Below are 13,527 nucleotides of genomic sequence, written 5' to 3' on the forward strand. Positions count from 1 at the left end.
CAAAGCAGGAAAATGTGAAAAATGGGCACTAAATAGACCATGGAAAGGACTCTTTTTTTGAGCTAAAACAAGAATGCAGAGCATTGCTAGTGGCCTGAGCTAGGAACATGAATAGCAAAAAGTCTACTAAAAGGTTCCAAAGCACCGCCAGGACTGGTTTGGAGGTTGCAAGAATTTTGTAGCAAAGTAGGCAGGTGTGCAAATATAGAATCCCCAGTTAATGAGGATCAACTGTGTATCACCCAGCAAGCTTCTTACTCCCCATTTCCCAAGGGTATCTAAACATCCCACCTCCTAATATCAACATCCTTAATGTCCTAGTTTTGAACCCTACAGTGTCCAGTGCACAAATTCTAAGCTTGTATTTTACAAATGGTCATATAATAGGCCACCCAATTTGGCGCAGTTTGACCCTTACCTTATTGAGCCCTAGAACCTAGAGGACTTCAGTCCTATTCCCTTCAATTCCTAATACTTGGCACCACCGTGCATATGGGTTGCTTTGTTAGTGTGTAAATCAGATTTCATTTCTCCAGTACCAAAGCTTTCATGTACTTTTATAGAAAAAAATAAATATCACTTTTACAGAAATTCTTTAAACAAGTTTGAAAAGTAATGAAAGTCAGGGTGGAAGGCTAATATATGACATATAAATGTAGACTTCATTATCCAGTTTTAACTGTGTCACCTCATTTAGTGGTGGTGTATTTTTTTTTGGGGGGGGGGGGACACTTTCAGCCTATGGAAATTCCCAGGCAAGAAACTGAATTGGAGCTGCAGCTGCCAACCACAGCCACAGCCACAGCAATTGCAGATCCGAGCCTTGCCTGTGACTCATACTACAGCTCACAGCAATGGTGGATCCTTTAACCCAATGAGCGAGGCAAAGGGCTGAACCCACATCCTTATGGATACTAGTTGGGCTCATAACCTGCTTAGCCACAATGGGAACTCCCATCATAGCCTATCTTGACCACAAATCAAGAATCTAGGTTTTTCAGGAGAGAAGTACAATTTATTTTTTTAAACACTTTTTACATGCTGTGATGGTGAGTATCCTAGTGCCCAGTATGTAATTCCCAGTGAATAGAAGGAAGCTTTAAAATAGTTATATGTTTATGTGTTTTTTTCAAAATAGCACCTTATATTTCCATTCAGATTTAAGCTAAATCTATGATAATAGAAGCCAGTGTTCCTTTGTTTCTTTGAGCCACCTAAAAAAAAAAAAATCTTGTAAGATATCTTGCAATAGACCCTTTGTACTAAAATGCTGTTAGAAATTCATACTTAACAAAGGGTCTAAGCCTCAGGAGAGATGGAAAATACTCACCATTGTGAATCTAGAGTGACTGTGTGGCAATACAGAATTCTGAATTCCAAGCCACACGTTAATAGGGAATCCCTAAAAGTTGATTCTGGCTCTGCTTTTGGCCTCATGCCCAGCAAAGTTGATGGTAAACCACAGCCTACTGTTCTCAAGTTCTTGATCAACTTTGCAGTGAGTGAAAAATACCTTATATGATATCAGTGGATGTGACTAGAATATATTCTAAGTAATTGGAGTAAGAACCATTTAAATTTACAGTGACTTTTTCTTGTTGGCTATAGATTTCTCTTTCTGTAGTCTATGAATCTTTCCAGGATTAACTGGCAGCTAATAAGTGTTTATTATGAGGCCCACTTTGTGCAGGGCTCAGTGAGAGATGAAGTCATTTACCAAAGCCTTTCCTTCATGGTGTTTAAAATGTAAAGCTGTGCTATCCAATACAATAGCCACTACTCAAAAGTGGCTATTTATGTTTAAATTTAATGAGATTAAAAATTCAACTCCACTTGACCACTTTTCAAAAGCTCAGTAGGCGCAGGCACATGTGGCTAGTTGCTACCATATTGGGCAGTGAGGATTTCCATCGTCACAGATATTTCTATTGAACTGTGCTTTCTAATGGTAATACTCATTTAAAACTAATTCAAAAAGTGGTAAATTTAGAGTTTGGTTCAATAGATTAATGTATTTATCTTAAGAGTTTAGGTTATACTTGGTAAACCCAAAAATATAATATTTTTCTCTACAGTTGGTGGTGGAATGTGTGAAAGGCAAGACTTTCAGCCAAACTAGACTCCTCCTCCCTCCTTCCCTCCCTCCCTTCCTTTCTTCTTTAGGTCCCAAAGAGTATTCTGGGTCATTTGCATATACGCATGGGGAAAATAGAGAGGAGTTTGGAGTCTCTCTGTTGAGGGGAAGTGAAGGATTGCTGGTTCTCTGATCCTGAGCATTTGCTATTACTCGTATGACTTTGTTTTTGGATTCACCTGCTTTTACATACAGCCTGATGACCCCTTGCTTTTTACCTAACCTAATGAAATCGTCCTTTTTGGTTTTTGAAATGACTTTTCACCAAACGCTATATCCTCTTCAACTGCTAATTGTTCCATTTCTTTCTTTACAACTTCTTTTCTCCTATAAACCTTCACTTTGTGTCTGTGACATTTCAAGCCTCCCTCTATATAAGAAGCTATTTATTTTGTATCTAATATATATTCACCATAATATTTTACCCCAGCACAGTACTCAAGATATGGTAGGTTATTAGGAAATGCCACTGATGGTATAGAAGCAGACCCTTACCAATTGAAATGACTGACTTACCTCAAAGTGTAATTTATTTTTTTCATAAATATTTATTTATTTATTTATTTATTTATTTTTATAATTTATATATTTTTTTCTACTTTACAGCATGGTGACCCAGTTACACTTACATGTATACATTCTTTTTTCTCACATTACATGTTCCATCATAAGTGACTAGACAGCGTTCCCAGTGCTACACAGCAGGATTCCATTGCTAATCCATCCCAAAGGCAACATTCTGCATCTATTTACCCCAAGCTCCCAGTCTCTCCCACTCCCTCCCTTTCCCCCTTGGCAACCACAAGTCTGTTCTCCAAGTCCATGATTTTCTTTGCTGTGGAAAGCTTCCTTTGTGCCGTATGTTAGATTCCAGATGTAAGTAATATATGGTATTTGTCTTTCTCTTTTTGACTTACTTCACTCAGGATGAGAGTCTCTAGTTCCATCCATGTTGCTGCAAATGGCACTATTTCCTTCTTTTTTATGGCTGAGTAGTATTCCATTGTGTATATATATCACATCTTCCTAATCCAATAATCTATCAGTGGACATTTGGGTTGATTTCATGTCTTGGCTATTGTGTAAATTATAATTTAAATGTTCAACATTATAAGGTTTGTAATACAAAATTCAATCCAATTCCCTATTATGAAAACGTAGTCTTCCCAAATCATTTTTAAAATGTCATAGTGGGGAGTTCCCATAGTGGCACAGTAGTTAACGAATCCGACTAGGAACCATGAGGTTGCAGGTTCACGAATCCGACTAGGAACCATGAGGTTGCAGGTTCGATCCCTGGCCTTGCTTAGTGGGTTAAGGATCCGGCATTGCTGTGAGCTGTAGTGTAGGTTGCAGACACAGCTCAGATCCCACATTGCTGTGGCTCTGGCTTAGGCTGATGGCTACAGCTCCTATTCAAACCCTAGCTTGGGAACCTCCATATGCCATGGGAGCGGCCCAAGAAATGGCAAAAAAAAAAAGACAAAAAAAATGTCATAGTGAATTTTATGCTGTACTTCCTGACCATACAAAATTGTCTTTTAACAATGACATATAAGAAGTGCTCGGAGTTCCGAGTTCCCATTGTAGCACAATGGAAATGAATCCCACTAGTATCCATGAGCATTGCCATGAGCTGTGGTGTAGGTTGCAGATGCAGCTCAGATCCCTTGTTTCTGTGGATGTGCCTTAGGCTGGCAGCTCTGGCTCCACTTCGACCCCTAGCCTGGGAAATTCCACATGCCGCCAGTGAGGCCCTAGAAAACCAAAAAAAACAAAAAAAATTAATTAAAAAGAAGCACTCAATTTCTGCTTCCTAATTGTCTCATCTTTCTTCACAACCACATACTCATCCCAACTGTCAGGCATTTAGTGTCATTGTGTGTATAATGTTCAGTCCATATATTAAAACTCAGCTGTAGGAATTCCCATCATTGCATTGCATTCCTCAGGGTTAGGAATATGACTGCAGTGGCTCAGGTTTATGTGGAGGCATGGATTCAGTCCCTGGCCCAGCACAGTGGGTTAAATGATCTGGTGTTGCCTCGGCTACAACGTAGTTTGCAGCTTTAGCTGGGATTCAGTTCCTGGCCCAGGAACTTTCATATGTTGCAGTTCCAGCCAAAAAAAACCACCAAAAAACCCACAACTCAACTGTGCTTCAACAAAGTTGTCCCAATTCATACATATTTTTATTTTATTTTATTTTTTATTTTTTAAGGACCACACCCAGGGCATATGGAGGTTCTCAGGCTAGGGGTCTAATCAGAACTACAGCTACTGGCCTATGCCATAGCCACAGCAATGGCAGATCTGAGCTGTGTCTGCAACCTACAGCACAGCCCACAGCAACGCCAGATCCTTAACCCACTGAGAAAGGGCAGGGATTGAACCCTCAACCTCATGGTTCCTAGTCAGATTCGTTTCCACTGTACTGGAAATTCCCATATATATTTTTATTAAATGTTTGTATTTGCCACAATTTTACTTTAATATTTATACATTTTCATTAGTGTTAAATTTTCTTTGATCTCTAAGTCTTTAGTGAATATCCTGTATAATATTAATCTCAGTAGCAATTCTTGGTATAATTTTCTCCACAATGCAGACAGAAGTATAAATTCACTCAATGTAAATGCCCATGCATTGAGTAAAGTCATCGTCCAGATTCAGGGATCAGTTATTCACAGTTCTAGACATTTGTTGTGCTGTGAACTGTCAAACGCATACTTTATTTTATTGTTTGCTGTTACTCTGGCAGCTCCTACCATCTGTAGCTTATTCTGCCTTCCTTGTTAAAAGTAAATTTAAAGCATTAAAGAAAGGCAGTAAATTGGGATAAGCACCCAATGGAGTCTTCCAGGAAGTAAGAGAAAATTTTCAAAATAGAGGTACTTTCATACACTGTGGTGGGAATATAGCTTGCTACATTTTTTTTTCCAAATTCAATTTTACAGTACACATTAAGAAGTCCTTTTTAAAAAGTGTCTGGGGTTTTGTTTCTACTGTTTTCACTAACAAAATGGTAGATAGTTGAATAGCCATCCCAGAAATACTGCATAGACTAAATAAATCAAAAGTTTTCCTACTCGATGGGACTTACACATAGTAAGTCCAGGTCTAAAAAGCAGACCATATCGGGTCATTCGGTCTTACCTTTCTTGTGTCTCTAAGGTGGTGAACTCTGCTGCAGTAGAGGATTCATTTACACTTAATATCTGTCCCCAACGAATTTGTATCTCTCAAAAACTTCTCTCTTTTCACTGTTGAGAATGAGGGGATAAATGGACAAATACAAGTTTATTTGGAAAAGTCTGCACAAATATCCATTGACTATAATTTAGTTGGGATTTATCTGCATATCTGCGTCAGTTACCCACAGTTTGAAAGTGGCTACTGAAAACGTGGTAATTCAAATCTGTCCTACCTGAGAAGCTTAGTAGCTCTGTAGGTCAAGGTTGAATACCTAATTTTGTGGATCCCAGAGTGATATTACTGAATTCTGAAAGCAGTTCTCCATAATGATCAAAACCTGAATAAAGCATTCAGGAAGGTATCGTACTCATTAATCTATTCAAGGACTACTTATAATGATGGGCTCTAATCATTGCCCATTTGTTTACCTGTATCATTCTTATAAGCATAGTGCTTTGTGATTAGTACCACAGTTTCAGGTATAACTATTTAAAAAAGGAACCTCCTTTTAAATCTCCCAAATGACAATAGATTTATGTATTAAAATATTTGCCCAATAACTTTCTTTTCTCATTAAGTGTCAGAAGGGTTTATGAGACCAGCTTCTCACATGCAAATTAAATAAGCTTTAGGCTTAGCTATTCCACTATATAATACAAATTTTCAGCAAACCCTGACCATAATAAAATTCTTGTTTGAAAGTTATATTGACCTTTTCTCGCTCTTTGGGGGCTAACCGGCATTGATTAGTAATGAGCATGAACTCAACATAGACCACTAATCGGAACCACTACTTATCAGTCCTCAGTGGCATTGTGCTAATCATTGGTGATCTCCAGAGGTACTGGTTCTAACTTTTTCCTTAATTGTTGGATATACCTTTAAAATGACATTAATACACATCCTCCTGCTATACTGAAAAGACTGATATTCTTTTATACCTATGAACTTTATTTGGGGTCCTAAAAAGGGCTGAGAAAGTGGACTTGGTTATAACATCGAATAGACTAATTACGGTTTCAAATTAATTATATTAAGTTAAATTTATTGTTTTGATGAACAGCCCTCAAATATAACTTTTATAAACAATAATCCCCTCAAATATTGTCAGAAACAGTGGTATATGTTTGCCAAAGTTTATCTAATGTAGTTGAATACTTTTTGTTTATTAGCTCTTGGAAACTTCCAACTATATTCTTTTAAATTAGTGCATCTTTCTGTATTTCATCTCTCAGTGTAAGCCGCATTAAATTATTTGAACAAAATAAGATATTAGGAAAAAACATAATTTCTTTTTTGTTATTATTATTTTTAATAGTTATTTCCCCAATGCAATTTTTTTCTACTGTACAGCATGGTTTCATTTTTTACTTCTATACACCAGTAAGTCTTCTTCTGTAGCTGGGGGTAGGGGGTGGGGCTTGAGGGTGACAAAACTTGATTTCAAGATTATAAACATCAATATTGTACTCAAATATTTTCATTAATATAAATTAATTTCTTTAACTTTAGTGCTCCAGTACAATAGCAAAAGTGATCATTTATATATCTATATATTACAAAACAAAATTGTTAAAAATTACAAACCATGAATGGTGGAATAGCATATGAGATATTAGCCCCAAATTACATAGGAAATTGAAACAGCAAAGTTTTAGAGATAACTATGCTATATTTTATTTTAAATTTATCTACAAGTGACAATGTGTGCAAACATTTTCACCTATATTTAATAGTACAAATAATTCTTTTTCATCTTACTGCTGCAGTAGAAACTACATGTAGGGAATGTAAAAGTCTAGAGAAGATACACTGCTTTGGACATGTTACATCTTTACAAATAATTGCCCTCATATTTGAGGTTTTTGGACTATACATTGGCATAAAACCAATAATTGAAATACTTCCAGCTTTCTTCAAGGTAAAGAGTAATTGATCCAGACAGCTGTGTGATTATGGATGTCAATATCAATACAAGCTTACTGTGTATATAAAGAAAGACAGGAAGCCTGTGTGTGTCTGTGTGTACGTGTGAGTGATGAGCTTATATGTGAGTGCAATATCTGATTTTTGGAGAAGCAGACAACTAACACAGAAAAGCACTGGACAAAGAGCTTGTGTTTTTGCGTATACTCTGTTTTGATCCTCTTTTACCAGATATGTGACCTTGGGTAAATGATTCAATAGCCTTTTCTAGCCCTGATTTCCTTCACTATCAAGACTTGTCCATTTTAAGGGATGTTTTGTGAGTATGAAATAATGTGTGGAAAGCTGTCTCTTTGTATAATGTTTATACAAATGTGAATTTTTAATCATTCTATTCATTTCAGGATTAAAAATGGAAATAAGACTATTCAAATTAAACAAAACCCTGGGACTTACTCATCCAACATGTGGAGAGATGTGGAGAAGATAAATGACTTGACCAAGGTAATGGTATTCAAAAATAGGTCTCATTGTTTTTTGTATCCAGAGCCATTTTATCTTTTCTGTTTTATTTTTTAATAGAAGTATAGTTGACATACAATATTATATTGGTTTCTGGTGTACAACATAGGGATTTGACATTTATATACATTATGAATTGATCACCATAAGTTTAGTAACCATCTGCCATCATAAAAAGTTATTACAATATTATTGACTATATTCTCTATGCTTTATACTACATTCCTATGACTTATTCATTTTATAACTTATAACTGGAAGTTTGTAGCTCTCAATCCCCTTCACCTATTTTGTTTACCACCCCCACCCCCACTCCCTGATGACAAAGTTTGTTCTCTGTATCTAAGAGTTTGTTTCTGTTTTGTTTTGTTGGTTCGTTTACTTTGAAACTCACATATAAGTTAAATCATACAGTATTTTTCCATCCAACTTCACTTAGCTTAGTATGCTCTATTTCTATCCATGTTGTCACAAATGTCAGGCTTTCATTCTTTTTAATGACTTGACTAAGTAGTATTTCATCATATGTATGTATCACGTCTTTATCCATTCATTCATCAGTGGTTAATCTTAGCTACTGTAGATAATTCTGCAATGAACAAGGGAGGGCATATATCTTTTCACATTAGTGTTTTCATTTTCTTCTGATAAATACCCAAAAGTAGAATTTCTGGGTCATATGGTCATTCTATTTTTCATTTTTTTAGGAACTTCCATACTGTTTTCCATACCAATTCACAGCCCCACTAACAGTGTACATGGGTTCTATTTTTTTCAACATCCTTGCCAACACTTATTATTTGTTCTTTTTGATAATAGCCATTCTGGCAGTTGTGAGGTGATCCAATTGTGGTTTCGATTTGTATTTCCCTGGTGATTAGTGATATTGAGCATCTTTCCATGAGTCCGTTGGCCATCTATATTCTTCTTTGGAACATTTCTCTTTAGGTTCTCTGCCCAATTTTTAATCAGACTGTTTGTTTTTTTCAGAGGTGTTTTAGAATCACAGTCGTTATATTTTTTCCCAGTTGTGTGCATCTTCATTTCAGGCAAAAACAATTATTTCCTTATAGATTTATACTAGATCTATATTTCCTTATAGATCTATACTAGAAGGAACAGAAATAAGTTAAATCCCTGTTTATTATGTTATTTGGCATTTTTATTATTTTATTTATTAAATATTATGAAAACTTTTGAAAAGAAAAAGAAATATATGGTTTCAGCTAATCATTAAGTGGTTAAAAAATAGAGTACATAAAAGAAGTAAAAAATAAAAGGAGCTTAGGTATATATAGACTAAACATTGAAATCTTGCTTAATCAAGATTTTAACTGGTCATGTTCTCTCCTTAATCTCTTTAGGAGATTGGAGATGGTGCACAGAATTTGAGCTTGTTCTATCCTTTAAAAAGAATTTTTTTTTATCTATGTCAATCTTTCAAATCAATTATATGTATATTTCTTGTTTTAAGATATAAATGAATTTTTTTAATTAATTACCTTATTACAATAATAATATAATTCTTTGTGAAATACATCAAAATAATCTAAACTGCAACCTAGAACGTATCCATCCATTCAAATTCACTTGAATATCTACCCTGTTAATACTGTTATATATTTGGTTACATGCTTCTATGAATGCAAAGGTGAACCAGAGCAATATCCTGTCCTCAGAGAACTCAGAGCTTATTGTGAGAGAAAAAAAAAAAGGATACACAACATAATCTAAAAAGTATTAAATACTTAAGGAAATACTGAACTGTTCTTGAAGCCTAGATTAAATTCAGGCATGTTAATTGGTACCCTAACAAGGTACAATGGCAGAAAAGCAGTAAATTTGGATGGAAGACAGGGAATACATAAAAGAAGCAGTAGGAAATAACTATTTTCCAATTGTTTCCTTGTGCATAGCCCCTATACTTACCTTGTCTGAATTTTGCTGCTGAGTTTCATTCTTTGCCATGAGAGAGCACAGATGGTTACACTGGCAAGTTGAGAAATTCAATACCATTTGATTATATACCCCCAAAGTACAGGAAATCCTTTTAAAATTCATTAAAATTCATTTTATATTTAAAGCACAATAGCCAATATTTAGAGTATTGGATTGCTTTAGGCAAAAAATGCAATTTTATCTCCCACGGCCCAAACCAGAAATCCTCAAAAGATAAAGAGCTTTGGATATGGATAAGGATATAGAACATTCTGCACCAATATGCAGTTTTAATCTTACATCCTCTTTTAGTACCTTATACCTCACAATAGAGATTAAAGAGGTACAGGAAAGAAGAAGAGATTAAAAAGTGGGTAAACAAATTGCTAGAGTTGAAAAAAATCAGAAATATTACAACCCTATAAATATTTTTTACCAACTTTTCTATCGTTATTATTTTCGATCTAGCAGGGGTCTATAAGATCTCTCAACCCAGCTATAGTATAGTCTTGTTTATGGGAAACAGGGCTATTTTGCGGGACAATCAAGGCTGATGCTAGTCTGAGACACATTAAGGAAAAGGAGCACTGGACACAACACTATGGTTCACTTTCATCTTTGGGTTTGTGCTGGGGAACTTGGGAGCGAGGTTGTCACCAGTTTCATTTACCTTTTGTAATGGAAGAATGTATTTTTCTGCAATTTAGATAATGAAAAATAACCAGCAGTTTTTCAACTAAATAAAATTTTCTTGCTTGGCTACACTGAAACGCTAAAAACACTTGGAAAGTGAGCACCAAAATGAATATAAATTTACATATTACCTATGGAGATGCCAGATGTATTTAGTGCTCAGTATTTGCTGAAGCAAAGAGGAAATGTACCCAAGCCAATGTCCATACAAAGGACAGACACCACTGTAAATGTGACTGTGCCCTTTAACAAATATTACACTCAGAACCAAAAGAGTAAACGAAGCATCAGAATTTGTCAAAAATAATGATGTAGAGGCTACCATATTTAGGTACCTCTACTACGTAGCTGTCAGAAGAGTATCTTTTCCTATGACTTCATGTTTTATGAAGATGATACAAAGATCGATTGAGAGCGATCTTTAATAAACTGTAAAGGGTGTGCAGTGTGTTCTGGTATCAGTCTGTGGTTCATCTTCACAAAGCTCCTTGTTTACATTTATATTCCTAAGGCCTATCACTGTACCATGGAACACAGTTAACCACTCAAATATTTGTCGAATAAATATATGTATGACTGAGCGAATAAATGATTGGATGAAATTATGAAGAGGTAATAATCTGTAAATAATGAAGCCATGTAATTGTTCCTTCTAGTGCTTAATTCTCTTCCATGGGTCCTGCACTTGGAGGTTTGTTATGGCCCTTCTTCCCTTTTGATCTTATTACCAATTGAAACTTTTTTTTAACCTGTTTTTTAAACCTGAGACCAGCAATGTCATGATACAGCCATGTCTCTCATCCCTGTTGTTAAAGTCTAAGAAATTCCTCCGGAAGACACCTCTTTAACTGTCCCGTGATGCCTTGGTTTGGAGGAAGAGGAAGTAGTCTTTAGCTCTGGAAGGTGCATTTTCCCCTGCAGTTCAAGACAATTAAGAGGAGTATGAGGGTGCTGAGCAAAGATGCAAAAGGCAGAATGCTTTTTAGAAGGAAAAGTCTCTGTTTGGAGTCTATATTGAAAATTAGCCTACTATTTCTACTACTATAATCTCCTAATCTAATTTACTACTGTATCACAAAACTCTCTATGTATTCAAGAACCAAGGATGGCCACTTCAATCATTGGTGAAAGTTTAATAAAAGATAACTGGAAAAGGCAAGATTTAAGGAAACCAACAAGAGATAGTGTAGTACTTGGGGGCAAGTAGCAGTACAAACTCATTACCACCTGGAATTGGAGGGACATCCTCACCTGGGTAGTCATAGGAGGTAGCCTGAGAGGAACTGGGACCTGTGGTTGAGGTCACACATGACTGGCATCTGTGGTAGAGGTCGCCCAGCAACCTGAAGGTGAGGGACTTGGAAAATAATCACACTCTCTCCTCCTTCCTGCTGGTATCCTATCAGTATCAACAAGAACCCGAAGGGTAAGGAAGGAAGGCTCTGATAAGTCTATGGGCCTAGCTCCCTATGCAGATCAGGGTATGCAAGTACACATCATGGGTCTGAAAGGACAAAGGCTATCTATCTCATTAAACACTGCTTTCCATCAATATAGCTCTGCTCCCAAACAAGACCCCCAGTTCTAGCTAAGTGGGAACTTCAGAGAAATGTTGCTCTTTTATAGTGTGGGTAATTCCCTGGTTTAAGAAAATTACCTACCCAATTCTGACTTCCAGAACTGATCCATGAAGAGATGATTCCTCACATTGCTAACAAATTTACACAGAACTCTTTTTGCAAAGCACTCTCTTAATCAAATTATGAAAATGAGTTGTACAAACAATTTGGGGTATATATCATTTACAAAGTACTGGCAGGCAGATATCTACTCTTCATGAATGACTGTGTCACTATTACCTATTTTAGGTGCCTTGCTCTCCAAAAAGTATAAAAATTCTTCCTGTTTATTTTTCTTTTCCTAGCACTACTCAGGAGCTTCATTTATGGAAAAATGTGTATAACAATCATCTTTTTTCTTTGTGTAGAATTGTATTGACAAAGGGGGCTGTCATAACTTCAGAAATAAGAATTTTGAATACAAAATAAGAAATAGAGTGTCTTCTCTAACTTCTTGATGGTTGAGTTGTAACTTCCCATGGTCTCCTCTATGATGTTAAAAGGAATAGTAACCAGTTTAAAAAACGAGGGCATATGACTGATGTCAGCCACCTCCAGAAGTTCAGTGACATCCCTTTACCCAGAAGAGAGAAATGGAATGAAGTCCCAAGATGAGAAAGAGATAGCAGCACTCCTTATGAATACAGCACTATGTATTTTTAAGGATAAAAAGCTGTTTTGCTCTGGGCCTCTGTCATGCCTTATAGTAATCCCATTTTGCTCTTACTAATGCCCATTCTTTTTGACTATTGTATAATTTCTCTTTTGGTTTCTTCAGAAAATACCAGATTTCTTCTTAAAAGAGAAGCAGATAGAAAGATGCTAAAAATGAGAATGAAGAATAGATGCCAAAATTAGAATTAGTACTCAGAAATTCCTAATAGTGCTATAATTCCCAGAGAGAAATATTTATTTATATTTATTTATATATAAAGACATTTGGTTAATCATTTATAGAAGTAAAACTCGGGAAAATTCCACTCTCACTGTTTGATCTACATAGACTGTCCCTAGAGGCCTTGTCTCCTGCCATATGGGTTTCCATTCTCAGAAGCATCAAGTCCTTGTTTGCTTCTGACCTTGATATTGCCTTTTTAAAAATGAAATCTGAAACAGTGATAATGGCAGTGGTTTCCTGTGTTTTTAAGGTCTACTATTTTATATTCTGATTGTCCTTTTTATTAAAAAAAAATTTTCCATAAATACTAGAAAGACATAAGTTTGGAATGTCTTAATGGAGTTCAAAAGCCAGGATCAATTTATGTGCTTGCTTGACCAGCATCATCGTCTAAGATGACTCTATTCAGTGCCTAAGACTTAATAGCCCTGCTGCACATGTCTGGTAATGCCAGGCACAGCTTCATGCTCCAGAAGAGGCCAAAGGGAGACCCAGGTAATATCGAGTTTAGCAAGTGGAAAGTAGGAGAAGGGAAGGGTGAAGGCAATCACTTATTTAAAACACATGGAGCTTGGATTTTTCCTCTTGTAATAAAAGAAGAA

This window comes from Phacochoerus africanus, chromosome 1 (genome assembly GCF_016906955.1).
Source record: "Phacochoerus africanus isolate WHEZ1 chromosome 1, ROS_Pafr_v1, whole genome shotgun sequence".
Classification (NCBI taxonomy): domain Eukaryota; kingdom Metazoa; phylum Chordata; class Mammalia; order Artiodactyla; family Suidae; genus Phacochoerus; species Phacochoerus africanus.